Raw genomic sequence first — 14,844 nt, forward strand, 5'->3', positions numbered from 1 at the left:
TCTTCTTTTATAATCACGGAACAATTTCAGATCAATGAAACGTGCTCTCAGAAGACAAGAGGAGTTGAAACATGGCAAGGCCTGCAAATATGTAACAAAGACAGACTCTGACATCAAATCCTATGTATAGCAAATTGAGAAATCATTATTACTTAAAGTGTTTCTACTTCTCAGGGTATTTTAAAAAATGCTGTCTTTTGTTATTGATGAAAATTTAATTAAAATATGGAAACTATAAATATAAGTATCATTTGACCCAATCTAATAGCATGCAAAGTGGCCATTTGTTTGTTCTTCTAAATTCTTTTTGCCCGCCTTAAACTATAAACATAGTCTACTACAGAGAATTTTAAGTAATTTATAGACAGAACTTCTTTCTATTTACAATATTATTTATTCTTTCTATTTACAATAAGACTTAAAAATACTTCTCAACCTTGTAGACAGTGTATATATTAGCTTAATCGACCTTATAGGACCTGACTTTCTAAGGAGAAGTTTTAGAAATGGATCCAAATGGCACATTCTGAAATTGTGAATGCTGGTGTGGGGTTGAATGCTTACATACTTGTAAATGGGGTTGAATGCTGACAGTGACCAGTGACCTGAAAAGAGATATGTCACATGTTAATAATAAGGGTTGTGGGGATTTCAAGGTGTAGTTGACATGAAGTGCACTGAGATGAAGAGTTTTGTGAGGTTTTAAAGGGGTTCAGAATTCCAGGGTTGTTCTAAGGCATTGGCTGATCAGCTGACCTGATCATCACTCTGTGTCCTTGCTCTGGGAATCTTCAGGAAATGTTTGTGGAGAGGATGAAAGCTTGCCAGAGCCAGTGTACTGCTGAAACTACTGTCTGCCTCTGTACACAGTTAAATCTGTTCTGATGCAGATAGAAGTTGCAAGAAACGAACGAAATGGAAACAACTTGAAAAATTAATTTTTTAAGTTTCTATGGTGATTATTGGTGTCATCCTACAGGCTGATTGTAATGTTTTATATATTCTAAACAAGCTGTCTATGACTATGCCATATTCCCAGCCTCTTAAGTTGATTTTAACAATAGAATTGGAGAAAGTATCGGTCTTGATAGGATAAAGTAGGTGGGAAGGTGTGCAGATCCTATAACTAAATTGCATATGTGTGAATTATGGCTCGGGGAATAGCTATCAACCATTGCCAGCCTGGATCACTCACATCACCTCATATCACTGCTCCAACTTGTTCTCCCATTGTGGAGCGAGCAGAATAAGCATTCTTTCATGACATGCATGACAAAACTATGATGAAAAACCCTCCTCAAGAAAATTGTTAGCCAAGGGGCTGCACACAAAAAAATATACCCTTGAAACAACGTTTTTAAAATACAAACCATGTTTTATGAAATTACATGAAGGGCAATTAAGACTGAATATTTATTCGACAATTTAAATCTCTTGTCTTCCATTTAATTTCATTTAAATAGACTGATAATAAGATTGACACAGTAAACATAATGTTTTAAGGTATATGATTAATGGCATGTGAGCGTCTTGCTAATGTATAACCATTACCATAATCAATATACTAAACACATTCATCACCTTAGACACTTTTCCCTGCCATCCTATAATCCACTCTATTTCCTGTTTTCTTCTTCCCGTGTCTCATAAGATGGGTGAACTTTATTCTTTACCTCTATTTTAAAGTACCAACAGAAATTTTGAGTATATCTTTTTCGTTCTGTGTCAGGAAAGCATTGCTAGTTGTCATTCACAACCTGTCTATTATACAGTCTTTCCATCCCCCTTCCAAGAAGATACTTGAGCCTTGAGTTGAGGGATGGAATGGATGCTTCCAATTTAGGAATGAGAATTTCAGTTTCTTTTTCACTGCATGTTGACCAGATGTAGTTTTCTGTGTTAATTGCCATCTACTCTAAGAGACTTCTCTGATGAGAACTGAGAGATGCTTAATATATGTGTGTTGCGTGAAGTCATTAAGATGTTTATTTTATTTTATTTTCCAGTTTAAATTTAGATAAGAAACAAGGTTGCTTCACAAGTCAGTTCCAGGTACCTCTCACTTTCCCTCCCCTCCTCCCGTGCCCTCCCCCAAACCCCCCACCCCGTTATCCCCTCATTCCCCCAGTGAGGGTGAGGCCCTCCATGGGAGTGTCTATAGTCTGTCATTTCATATAGGGCAGGGCCTAGACCCTTCCTCAAGAGTTCAGGGTGAGAATGCACCTCACATTGTTCTATGGGAGTCCAAAGTCCATGTGTATACTTGGGATGGGTACTGATCTGTTGCCCAAGGCTCAATAGATTACCTAGGCCTCCTCTCTGACACCCACATTCAGGGGGTCTTGATCAGTCCCATGATGGATTCCCAGGCTGATGCCTGGGATTCAAGAGTTAACCTTTGTCTGGTCAGCTGTTTCTGGGGGTTAAACCAGCCCAGTCTTAATCCCTTTGATCATCAGTCCTCCCTCTCTGTTACTGGCTTTCTTGAGTTCAGCTCAGTACTTAACCAAGGGAGTCTGCCTCTTCTTCGATCAGCCACTAAATGAAGTTTCTGTTTCCCAGACTCTCTGGCCATAGGATTGTAGGCTGGCACTCCCCAGATCTATGTCTAAAATCCATATATGAGAGAGTACATGCCATGTTTCTCTTTTTGTGACTGGGTTACCTCACTCAGGATGGTTTCTTCTAGTGTCATCCATTTGCCTGCAAATCTCATGATTCCATTATTTTGTTCTGCTGAGTAGTACTCCATTGTGTAGATGTACCACATTTTCTCTATCCACTCTTCGGTTGAGGGACATCTAGGTTGCTTCCAAGTTCTGGCTATTACAAATAAAGCTGCTATGAACATAGTGGAACAGACATCTTTGTTGTATGAATGGGCATCATTTGGATATATGCCTAAGAGTGGAGATGCTGGGTCTTGTGGTAGGTTTATTCCCATTATTCTGAGGAATCTCCATACTGATTTCCAAAGTGGCAGAACAAGTTGGCACTCCCACCAGCAATGGAGGAGTGTCCCCCTTTCACCACATCCTCTCCAGCATAAATTGTCATTGGTGTTTTTGATTTTAGCCCTTCTGACAGGAGTGAGATGGTATCTCAGAGTTGTTTTGATTTGCATTTCCCGGATGGCTAAGGATGTTAAGCACTTTCTCAAGTGCCTCTCAGCCATTTTAGACTCCTCTATTGAAAACTCTCTATTTAGTTCTGCAGCTCACTTTTTAATTGGGTCCTTTGATGTTTTGGAGACTTGCTTCTTGAGTTCTTTGTAAATTTTGGAGATCAACCCTCTGTCAGATGTGGGATTAGTGAATATTTTTCCCATTCTCTGGGGTGCCTTTTTGTCTTGCTGACTGTGTCCTTTGCCTTACAGAAGCTTCTCAGTTTCAGTAGGTCCCATTTATTAATTGTTGATCTCACTGTCTGTGCTACTGGTGTTATGTTCAGGAAGCTGTCTCCTGTACCAATTCGTTCAAGGGTACCACCCACTTTCTCTTCTAAGAGTTTCAGTGTGGCTGGATTTATATTGAGGTCTTTGATCCATTTGGACTTAAGTTTTGTGCATGGCGTAAACATGGATCGATCTGCATTCTTCTACATGACAGTCTCCAGTTATGCCAGCACCATTTGTTGAAGATGCTTTCTTTATTCCATTGTATATTTTTAGCTTCTTTGTCAAAGATCAGATGTTCGTACGTGTGTGGGTTAATACCCGGGTCTTCAATTCGATTCCATTGGTCTACCTGTCTATTTTTGTGCCAATACCAAGCTGTTTTCAGGACTATAGCTCTGTAATAGAGCTTGAGGTCAGTGATGGTGATGCCTCCAGACGTTGCCTTGTTGAACAGGGTTGTTTTGGCTATCCTGGGTCTTTTGTTTTTCCATACAAAATTGATTATTGTTCTTTCAAGGTCTGTGAAGAATTGTGCTGGGATTTTAATGGGGATTGCATTGAATCTGTAGATTGCTTTTGGCAGGATTGCCATTTTTACTACATTGATCCTACCTATCCAAGAACATGGGAAATCTTTCCATTTTCTAAGGGCTTCTTTAATTTCTTTCTTTAAAGATTCAAAGTTCTTACGATATAGGTCTTTCACTTGTTTGGCTAGCGTTACCCCAAGATATTTTATGTTGTTTGTGGCAATTGTAAAGGGTGATGTTTCTCTGATTTCTCTTTCAGCCCTTTTATCATCTGTATATAGTAGGGCTACTGATTTTCTTGAGTTGATCTTGTAGCCTGCCACTTTGCTGAAGGTGTTAATCATCTGTACTTGTTCCCTGGTAGAGTTCTTTGGGTCATTGATGAAAACTATCATATCGTCTGCAAACAGTGAAAGTTTGACCTCTTCCTTCCCAATTTGTATCCCCTTGATCCCCGTTTGTTGTCGTATGGCAATAGCTAGAACTTCAAGTACCACGTTGTAAAGGTATGGAGAGAGTGCACAGCCTTGTTTTGTTCCTGATTTTAGAGGAATTACTAGATTCATTTTGCAGAACAAGAGAAGCAGATAATCTCTTGACCTAACTAGCATAAGGTTCTTGGTCCTGATAATGGTCCCAAACCTGAATTTTATTTCATATATAAGGTTTTGAATTGTCAAATAAATCCTTAAATTAAATCCTTTTTAAACAGTCTGGGTTACTCCAACTACAATCATGCCAGTATTGCATCCATGGGCACCTCTTACCATGCCAGATGTTATGGTAGTTCATAAGGTTCACAGTTAGGTAAGAAGGAAGATCACTTTTATTCTATGGTATCATGCATAACATTTTACAGCATTATGAAAGGTAGGAAATAGAAATCGAGGTTTCAAATCTGTACCAGCTTGAATCTCTGTGTTTTTTTATTTATTTTTCAGTTTAAATTTAGATAAGAAACAAGGTTGCATCACAAGTCAGTTCCAGGTCCCTCTCCCTTTCCCTCCCCTCCTCCCCTGACCCCCAACCCCCCATATCCCCTCATTTCCCCAGAGAGGGTGAGGCCCTCCATGGGGGTGTCCATAGTCTGTCATTTCATATAGGGCAGGGCCTAGACCCTTCCCCAAGAGTTCAGGGTGTGAGTGCACCTCACATTGTTAGATGGGATTCCAAAGTCCATGTGTATACTCGGGATGGGTACTGATCTGCTGCCCAAGGCTCAATAGATTACCTAGGCCTCCTCACTGACACTCACATTCAGGGGTTCTTGATCAGTCCCATGATGGATTCCCAGGCTGATGCCTGGGATTCAAGAGTTAACCTTTGTCTGGTCACCTGTTTCTGGGGGTTAAACCAGCCCAGTCTTAATCCCTTTGGTCATTATTCCTCCCTCTCTGTTGGTGTGTGTGTGTGTGTGTGTGTGTGTGTGTGTGTTATGAACTTAGTCTTTAATATGTTTTACTGCAGCTATTTCATGTATCCTGTGTTTTTCCCTCTTTCTTCTTAAACATTATGTATTACCCTCACTCTTCTCCCCTCTCCAGTCAAGACCTCTCTATTTGACAGAAGTATTTTAAAATTTTTTATAAGAGCAAGATATAATTAATATAGAAAGGCAACAAGGTAACCTAACTTCATCCAGACATGAAGTGAAGTCTTTCTAATTTGAAGCCTTCTAGTTACTTTCTAATCGCAACCAGAATTTTATAACATTGTTAAGGGACAACAAAATTCCATTTCACTTTATCGACAAACTTAGAAGACTCATTGGATTTTGGTTGGTTTGGGTTTGTTTTTGGTTTTGTAGTATAATTCACTCTAACACCATGAGACTATATAAAAAAGAAATTATCAGATTGATGGAAAATGATTAAACATAATTAGTTCCTTCCAAGAGAAAGAGTCTCATTGATTATGAAAAATGGTGTCACATTAATTGACAGTATTAGTAAGTGTAATAGCCTTATAGTATCATTTTGAGTTTTATAAAAACAACAAAATGTAGATGTAGCCTTATGTTCTCATTGTTTTACTTTTATGGATGTCTGAGAAGGCACAAATGTGTACTTGTATCTAAGTAGCATTTTAGATAACATTGTTTCCAATAAAACTATTCCATTTTGAACTCATCTTTATTTCACGTCACAAGTCATGTCATGTGTTTGAATTGAACTAATGGCTTTGACATTACTTTGAAAGCCAGCATAAGAAAATCTCACATCTTATTGATTGACAAGTGTTTCTAGTGACATGTGAGTACAATTCTTATAGAAGAAGTTCCAGTTAATACTGCCAATGAATTGATGTTGCCTTTCTGTCTACATAGTCCTTTATTTAAAAATTTAAAGTAACCCCCGAAACAGCTGACCTTACAAGGGTTAGCTCTTGAATCCCAGACTGATGGCTGGGATTCCAGCATTGGACTAATCAAGACCCCCTGAACATAGGTGTCAATGATGAGGCCTAGGTAATCTATTGGGCCTTGGGTAGTTGATCAGTTTTTATCTCGGGTATACAAATGGACTTTGGGCTCCCATCCAACAATGAGAGATACACTCTCACCCTGGACTCCCAGGGGAGGGTCTAGGCCCTGCCCTGGATGAAATGACAGACTATGGACACCCCCATGGAGGACCTCACCCTCCCTGGGGAAATGAGGAGATATTGGAGGGGTTTGTGGGAGGGCATGGAAGGAGGAGAGGGAAAGGTGAGGGACCTGGAATTGATATGTGAAGCAACCTTGTTTCTAATTTAAATTTAAAAATTAAAATTAAAAAATTAGAGTAATAGTTGGACATTGTTAATTGTTATATATGTGACCTTATAGTCACTTCAAAGACTCAGTTGCCAGGTCTTTTATTTGACTAACTATTGCTCAGTTTTCTTAGTCACATATTATGACAACACAAAACAATGAAAAGTTGTCCTTTTCCAGAATTAAGTTAGAAGTTGCAATATGATGAAGTTCATAATCTGCAATCAGAACAAAATATAAGGGTTATCTCAACATCAATAAGACAGAAAACAATTTCATTCATTTCCCATGATAGAAAAATATGACAGGATGTTTTTATTTGTTCTTGTCTCCAGTGAAAACAGTATTATAATGTATCTTAAAATTGGTGACCATAGCCGGGCGTTGGTGGCGCATGCCTTTAATCCCAGCATTTGGGAGGCAGAGGCAGGCGGATCTCTGTGAGTTCGAGGCCAGCCTAGTCTACAAGAGCTAGTTCCAGGACAGCCTCCAAAGCCACAGAGAAACTCTGTCTCGAAAAACCAAAAAAAATGGTGACCATAGATTATTGATAGCCATATATTCTTCCTATTGCAGCATTCATGGCCAACCATAATCACACATTACTCTGATCCAAAGATAGACATCTGTTCTCTTGAATTGGCCTCATTCATTCTGCAAACTAGAATGATGTGTCATAAGGAATTATGCACACAGATCACAAGAAGTCCTCATGATACCTCCTGGTTCATCCACCTGGAATAAGGTTTTGAAGTTAACACACAAGGAAAAAAAATAAAGCTATAAGTATGTAAGTGAGGCTATCTTGAGTCATCCAATCCAGTTCACTTTGAAGCTAAATTCTGTTTCATAAGTCCAAAGAAATACAGCAAGTATCCCTTATCTTAAAAATGATATCACCTTAGAATGTAATTACTAGATGTTTTAAGCCATTAAGTTTCATAACTGTAATCAAGTTCATCCCAGTAAAGCACTCAGATAATTGTGGTCTTTTATGATGAATATTTGTACTTCTCTGGGAAGTATGGCACCAAAGAACTGGATGCTTTTCAGGCTTTCCAGAAATAACAGGAAAGTGATGGGAATATCCATGGCTGTAGCCTACTCTCATCTCCCCCTCAGCCCTGGAGTAAAAATATGTGTCCTTGCCAAGAACCAATGGAGAATGGAGAACCATAGAAATAGATGATCTTCTTGGGATATAGTTGAAGAATAATGATAGTTCACTTATAAAGACACTGAATAAAGGATATTGCATTTATAAATCCTATGGGGAAGCATAGAGTTTATATCTGTTGGAAGCTTCTAGATGCTATAAGGTTCTGGTACAAGCAAGTGACTTCTCTTTTTATCTGCAGTTGTTTTTTGTAAGGTTGATTCTTAGCTGAATATCTCAGAGCTCCAGAATTAACATATTTTGTGAAGTTAAAAAAAAGTATTGTGCTTGTTATGTCCTCTTCTACTCATGGGAGGGGGGGAAGAATTGTCCACCGTGTACAGGCACATTATCTATCACATATTCTGGGACATCATTAATATTACCAAAAGAATTGTCACTAAATGAACTGTGAGAATTAATGGCCTTCAAAATGGTCAGAAAAACCATCTTTTACTAGCAGTTAGAATGTAATACAGAGTAATGACAAATGCCAGTGAACTGAAGACCATATTGTACAGACTACTAAGTATGCTGGCATAGAGAAATGTTATGAATTACTGTAGTAATAGAAGCCAATGTGGCATATGGTACATGGCATATTTTTAAAATGTTATACTTTCTAATTTTGGGCAAAAGTTCATTGCTGTACTTATTTCTTCATGCCTTCTTTTTTCACCTTCAAAACAGAAGAAAGTCAGTTAAAGGATGTCAATATAATGTCACATTAATTAACAGTCTTAAAACTTACCATAATGGAGTACATTCAAGACTTTGCAAACCTATCAAAGGCTTTGAATGTGTTTATTGTGTATATGTATATGCTACATACATGTACACATGTTCTCATACATGTGGATATACAGTATTATTTATCTTAAATGAAAATTGTTTCAATTCTCTTTGGATGTATAACACACCATGACAAAATATGATAATTTCAAGAAAGATACATTAGTAATATATCTCATTATTCTACAAACCATCTGAGAAGCTCATCTGGCCTATGCCAGATTGCGTGATATTTATGGATACCAGGAGTCTCAGCTGGGCCTGCATAGTTAGAATGGTCTCACTCACTGTCTGGTGTTGACAGAATTGTTATTCCAGGGAGTTTCAGTTCTGATGTTGTATGTGGCATATAATTTATTGTCTTTTGGATTGCTGGCCTGAACGTCTTCCCATGATACTTTTTCAAGACCATCAAAAAAGATTGAATCCAATATGTTCAAATGATTTTGACTTTGGATCACTTAGTATTTGGCAATATTCTATTCTCACAGCAGATTATTTGGCCAAGACTAAATTCTGCATCATTTGAGGAGAAATATACTCTCACTATTCTTTCTAGATAAATGCAGACATATCATGAAAGAACATACATATTTTCATTTGTTTTAGCTATTTGCAAAGGTGCAATGTACTATCTGTCTTTGTTATTGCTGTGTGGCAAAACTTTTCCTGGTAAGATTCAGCAAACACATCTACTCACCCAGACATGGAGGCAACGACAGACCAAAAGATAGATACCAACAAAGTTCAACTTGGTAAACCTAAATGAAAAATGTCAGTAGTGGCTCACGACCCCCAAGAGCAAGTTCTCAGCACAAAGATTTATTTGTCCCAGAGGGGGGTTAGAGAAAAAGAGAAAAAGACAGGAGACAAGATGAAGGAAAGGAGAGCTGGATGTTGGTGGCTCATGCCTTTAATCCCAGCATTAGGAGGCAGAGGCAGATGGATCTCTGTGAGTTCAAGGCAAGCCTGGTATACAGAGAAAGTTCCAGGATAACCTCCAAAACCACACAGAGAAACTGTAGGGAAAAGGGACCAGCCAAAGAAATGCACCCTGAGCAAAGCCAAAGAAACACACTTTGGCTCTGCAACCAGAACCAAAGAAATGTACCCTTTCCCTGAAACCAGTGCCAAATGAACACACTTTGTCCTTGGAATCAGAGCCAGTGAAAGAAATGCACCTTGGCCCTAAAATTGGAGTCAAAAGGCTCAAAAGGACCAGAGAAAGAAACACACTTTGGCCCTGAAACCAGAGCAAAATCTGCCCCTAATCCTGTGCAAAATCTAACAAATCCTTGAGAAGGAGCTCTAGCTAATCTGAGCTCAGCATTTACACTTAGATTTCCCCCATAAACATGGCATTTCTTTTATATAGCTACACATGTTATAATATCCAATTCCTGAAATAAGTTTATGATTTTATAGCTATTAATACAACAAATTAGATTTTAAATAATTTCTCTCATTATTTATGCAGGCATGGAAGTTGGTGTGTAGAATTACCAACTAAAAATCAGAATTCACTAAGTGATTACCCATTACACACATGTACGTTTTGGCTGTATAGCTTGCTATTTTTGTGGGATTCCTAACAGTGGGTGTGTGGGTCTGTCTCTGACTTTTTTGCCTGCTCTTGGGACTCTCCCTCCTATTGGATTAACCTTGCCCAGCCTTGATATAAGGGTATATGCCTAGTCTTATTGTAACTTGTTATGACATGTTTGGTTGACAACTCCATGCCCTTCCTATCTTTAGAAAACAAACAGGCAAAATCAAACCAATCAAAAGACTAAGATTTAAAGCAAACAAACAAACTAGACACTAGAAACAGACACTCAAACACACAATCCCATAAAAACACAAAATATGAACCATAATATACAAACAAAGATCATTCAGATAAAAAAATACCCAAACAAAACAATATGAGGAAAAAAGGTCTGCAAAAATATCTTTGATTTTTGTATTGTGTTGACCATGTGCTTCTGAATCTGAGGTCTACCTTGAAGTACCTGTGTGTGGGCACTCTCTAGTGAAGAAAAGTTTGTTCGCATGCATGATATTCAATGATAACATATTTCTAAGCAATTTTGACTACAAAAATTTACTTTACCAATCTCATTAATTACATTTTTAATTCTATCATCTTTTTCAATGAGTACAATATTTATTTGATAAAAGCTTCATATTGATACTTTTACTAGTAAGTGTGCTTTGACATCATATTGCTCTGGTTTCATTTTTTTTCTTTTTTTTATCATCACTTTTTTATTTTAATTTTAAATAGCTTGTTTTACATGTCAATCCCAGTTCCCTCTCCCTCCCCTCTTCCCGCACTCCTCTTCCCCCCTCCCTCCCACCCTATTGCCAAATCCTTCCACATAGGGGATATCTAGAGTCTGTCATTTTACTCTGGGTAGGGTCAAGGCACTCCCCTAAGAGTCCAGGCTGAGAGAGCATCTCTCTTTGTGCTATAGGCACATGAAGACAGTTTGTATACCAGGAATAGACACTGATCCACAGCTCAGGGCCCCATAGGTTGCCCAGGCCTTCTCACTGACACTCACATTTGGGGGGTCCAGATCAGTCCCATGCTGGCCTCCCCACTGTCGGTGTGGGGTCCAAGAGCACACCCCTGTTCAAATCAGCTGTCTCTGCTGGTTTTGCCAGCCCATTCTTTTATGACAGTGGTCCCCAACCAAAATTCCTGAGGCTGTGATCCTTTAATACAGGTCCCTCAGGTTGTGGTGTCCCCAATCATAAAACTATTTTTGTTACTGCCTCATTATTGTAAGTTTGCCTCTGTTATGAATATAATGTAAATATCTGTTTCCAGATGGTCTTAGGACATCCCTGTGAATAGATCATTCAACCTCTAAAGGGGGCATGCATGGCTCACAAGCAGAGAAACCACTGATTTATGACCTTTATCTTTAGCCTATCGAGCTGTTATTGGCAGGCTTATCCAGGGTCCAACACTATTACATCACTGATCGACAACTCTCTCCAAAATTTAGCTGCCTCCCTCTTTACCAGTGTATCATTGGCCATAAATAAGGAGCATATAGCTCACCTAATTTCCCCCTAATTCTAGACTCAAAAGAAAAATCAAATTCCAAAAACCGGTTATCAAAATCTTAATAATGTTGAAGTTTCCTGTTGAAGTTAGATTTCTCTTTGTTTTCTTTCCCACATGCTCTCAAGAAGGACATTTTAAAGCTTAGCTTCATGGTGGTTTTTGTTACTGTTCCTGTAACCACTCTTGGAGCTTTCTTACTTCCCACCAAGTTGCTCAGTGCACACATAGACTGGCTAGACATTCCATTCAACAGCATCCTTCTCTACTTCGCATCCTTCCATTCTCACATGGAAGGCAATGCAGTCTTTGCATGACTTTCTGTGCTTTGCTGATGACTGATGTTATTTATTACATTCTAAGAACAAAATACCACAGATCCTGATGTTAACAACTGTTCTGTGAATGGAGAAAAGCAAGCACTAGGAGATGGCAACTCCTATAAAATTAAGTCCCTTTCCTAATACAAGGCCAAACTGGACATGGTTTGTGAGGCCTCCTGAAAGTTAAAAACAATTTGAATACTGCTTTAAGAATTTTTGTTCTTTTTTATTTTTTCTAATTTTTAATTTTTTAAATTTTAATTAGCTTGTTTTACATGTCAATCCCAGTTCCCTCTCCCTCCCCTCCTCCCACAACCCCCATCCCCCCCATCCTCCCATCCTACTGCCAATTCCTTCCTCATAGGGGATATCTAGAGTCTATCATTTCATTCAGGGTAGGGGCCAGGCACTTACCTAAGAATCCAGGCAGAGAGAGCAACCCTCTTTGTGTTATGGACACACGATGTCTGTTAGTATACGAGGGATAAACATTGATCCACTGCTCAGGACCCCATAGGTAGCCCAGGCCTCCTCGTTGACTCTCACATTCATGGGGTCTGGATGGGTCCCATGCTGGCCTCCCACCTGTTGGTCTGGGGTCCAAGAGCTCTCCCCTGTTCGGATCAGCTGTGTCTGCTGGTTTTGCCAGCCCATTCTTTGCCAATTTGCTCATAGCTCATCTCTCTCTGTCACTGGGTTCCTTGGGATCTGTTCAGTATTTAACTGTGGGTGTTTGCCTCTGCTTCCATCAGTCTCTTGATGAAGGCTCCAGGATGGTTATAGACATCAAGTTCACTATCAGGAATAGGTATTCGAGATGGTCTCTACACTATTGCTTAGCTTGCCAATTGGTGTCATCCGTTTAGATCACTAGAGGTCACAATGGTGCCTGATCTGTCTTCTAACCTATGATTCCCTCTTCCCCCTATCCTACCCCCTGTTCCTTCCTGTTCCTCCTCCTCTCTCTTCCACTTCTCCCCCTCTCTATTTCTCAGGTCCCCCCCTCACCCCTCGCCGTGTTCCCCATCTGTTCAGAGGATCTTGCCTCATTTCTCTTCTCTTGGTTACCATGTATGTCTTTTAGGTTCTTTCCTGTTTCCCAGACTCTCTGTCAGTGGAAGTGCAGACTGGACTCTCCTGATCCATGTTTAAAATCCATATATGAGTGAGTACATACCATGTTTGTCTTTTTGTGATTTTAGAAACAAGGTTGCTTCACATGTCAATCCCAGCTCCCTTTCCCTCCACTCCACCCATGCCCTCCTACCAACCCCTCTGTTCCCCAGGGAGGGTGAGGCCCTCCATGTGGGATATCCAGAGTCTGTCATTTCATTCAGGGAAGGGCCTAGGACTTCTTCCAAGAGCCCAGACTGAGAGAGCATCCCTCATTGTGGGATGGGCACCCAAAGTGCATTTGTATGCCAGGGATAAATACTGATCTACTACCCAAGGCCTAGGTCTCTTCATTGACACCCACATTCAGGGTGTCTGGATTGTAGTGCTTGATCTATTGAACTAACTTTAAATGAACATTCCCTGTGAAACTTCTATGTAAGGCAAGGCATATCATATAATTTATAAAGTAACTGCCAAGATAGGACATTGTCTCAATTGGACTAACTTAACAATGTAGTAAATGAAGCTAGAATTTGCTACAAAGGTCAGTAATGGGATGTGAATTTTCCCTATCTTGTTCATGAAGCACTTCAGTTGAAAGTAGTAGATTGATGTCTTACTGCCAGGATGAAGGAAAGCATTTCGCAAAACAGTGTGAGAACTCTCTGCCATGATGCACAGTCCTTCTTAAAATGTGTCTCAATGGCATGCGATAACATGGTATAAAGGGTATTCATATCAAAGGACCAGATGACTTAAAACATCAGAATATCTTGTCTGACTCCATGACCCAGGAGGATGAATTGTGTTGACTGTTCCTGTCTGTACCTCTTAGGATGAAAGCCTAGTGAGTTATCACTGCTTTATCACATCCGCTTAGCAACTGATACAGCAACAATAATTGAATCTATTTTACAGTTATTTTTTTATAGATGTGTTAGTGTACAGTTGAAAAGTTTCCAAAAATTATTTGAATAAATCTGTCTGGGGCATATTTTATATTTACACACTTTAACAAACCATATTGTGATACTTAAATTTTGATTCTTATTTCAGAAAGAAACTAAAAATTTTTTAAACTACAGCTGATATTGTATCAGATATTTCAGGCTGAATGCTGCTGTTGGGTGAAACTGTGACTTGTTCTGAGATGTCTTTGTGTGTTTTACCAGTAGGTTGCTCAATATAAAGAAGCAAATAATGATATTATTTACTACTGTTTTAGTTTGGTTTATTTTCTTGAAGTATATATTATAAAGGCTTATAGATAGAACATTTATAGCATGTTTCACATTCCTCTACTTTGATCTTGCACAGACATAATTAATGAAATGATGAGCTAATCTTTTTCAAACTTCTCAAGTCTAAAATTTAAGTCACTTCTCCAAGGCTGGGAGCATTAATTAAGTTATATATATATATATATATATATATATATATATATATATATCAAGACAATTCAACAATGACCTTCACAATATTCTGAATGAATATGTCAACTGGCAGTTTTGAGTAGTTCTATAAGATGACTAATATTCTAGGGGACTTAAAAGTATTTTATTACTTAAATTATTCCTCCAATGTAGCATCATTCATTTTAACTACACAGGGGTTCATGAACAAAGAAAAATAGATTTACCCAATGTTATACAACTAAAATATACAGCCACTACTATATTCAGATAAATTTTTTGAAACA

This window comes from Mesocricetus auratus, unplaced genomic scaffold (genome assembly GCF_017639785.1).
Source record: "Mesocricetus auratus isolate SY011 unplaced genomic scaffold, BCM_Maur_2.0 Super-Scaffold_100676, whole genome shotgun sequence".
Taxonomy (NCBI): domain Eukaryota; kingdom Metazoa; phylum Chordata; class Mammalia; order Rodentia; family Cricetidae; genus Mesocricetus; species Mesocricetus auratus.